This window comes from Teleopsis dalmanni, chromosome 1 (genome assembly GCF_002237135.1).
Source record: "Teleopsis dalmanni isolate 2A chromosome 1, ASM223713v2, whole genome shotgun sequence".
NCBI classification, from domain to species: domain Eukaryota; kingdom Metazoa; phylum Arthropoda; class Insecta; order Diptera; family Diopsidae; genus Teleopsis; species Teleopsis dalmanni.
In genome coordinates, this window is record NC_051846.1 from 128,271 (window position 1) to 129,914 (window position 1,644).

The window sequence follows — 1,644 nt, forward strand, 5'->3', positions numbered from 1 at the left end:
ATTTATATTTATATTTATATTTATATTTATATTTATATTTATATTTATATTTATATTTATATTTATATTTATACTAGCTGACCCGGCGAACGTTGTTTCCCTTTGCAATTAATTTTCCTGGCTCAGCTGAGTTATAATATTTGTTGTTATTCAACTTAACCTTTTGAATTGATTTTTTTTTTTGAACTACAAAAAGTTCACATGCATTACTTATGTTACAAATATTTTCATGTTACTTCAAATCCTTATAAGCACTACATTTTAAATGAAAAAAAGATATCAATGGATATTGCAAAGCGTCGTAAGAGCGATGACTGTCTGCAATCGTAGGCACTGTGTTATCTCTGCGTTGTATTTGTATATCTCAACTTCATTAATAGTCGGTGCATTATATCAGTCCGCGTGTTACCCAGACGGTACTTTGTCTGCTTTGATGACGATTGCATAGTTGTCGTTTAGCAGTCTGTTTGAACCGGTATTGAACCAACTGGTTGTGATTTTGTAAAAACGGTTCTAAAATACTCAGAATTTCTCACTCCTCCATCTGCTCGATATGGTTGTACTGGCAACGTGCGTTTATTTGCTGCTCCTCATCATCGGCATTAAAGAACCAATTTGGTGATACACTTGGCCCTGAATCTTAAACGTTGATTGAACGTTTAAGATTCATTCTCATTCTGAACGATTTTTGTTGTCCCAAATGATGTAATTTGAAAGCACGAATTGAATTGGCGAATTTTACGAAAAAACAATTTTGATTGAGATGTAGCTCCAGCCAATAGTGCTTTCAATGGTTCTGGCGGCGAATTCAATGGTGGCAATACAACTTTTCCAGATGACCGCAGAAACCGGTCGATTCACCTTTGTATTTGAGTGCATGACAGTGTTGACACTGTTTGTTTATAGCACGGATTACAATACGTGAATTTGACGAATAGTCGATATCCGACTCATATTCAAACGCAAGGCGATGAAATGATGAACGTGTCAATGCGCGATACACTTGCAATCGCTGTATACTGAATGTGTCGGTGACTCGTTGACGGGCCAGTCTTTGTCTCAATGCATTAGCTCGAAGGCGTTCGTTGCGTTACTTTTGACTTTCATTAGCACGTGTGATTGTATCCTGGTTTCTTACATTTTCATTGTTTTCTGTCGATATATTTAACCGACGGTTCTGGAGTAATTGTGAATTCCGAGTCCGTCGACCAATATTTCCTCCTCGTCCACGAAGACGTGGCATTGTTTTTTGTACGTTATTTATATCTTTATATATATAATTCTTCTTTTTTGTGTGTGTTCAAGTCAATTCAAGGATGGTTTAGATTCACAATTTGGTCCACTGGATAACGTTTTTTTTAATTATTATACAGTTTTTTGGTATCTATATACATTTATATTAGACATTTAAAAGTTATTCATGCTTCATTGATTTGTTTAAAAAGATTATACTCTAAAATGTTAACATTTTAAATTATTTATTTTAGACACAAATACAGGAATATAACAAAAGTTTTTCACCTATATTTCACATTTGATCAAATTTTTTATCTTTAATTTCTTAAAGAAAATGAACATTTGCTCTTTTGAACATAAATTACCTTGAACGTCTGATTAAATCCATATTCTTCGATAATGTCCGCC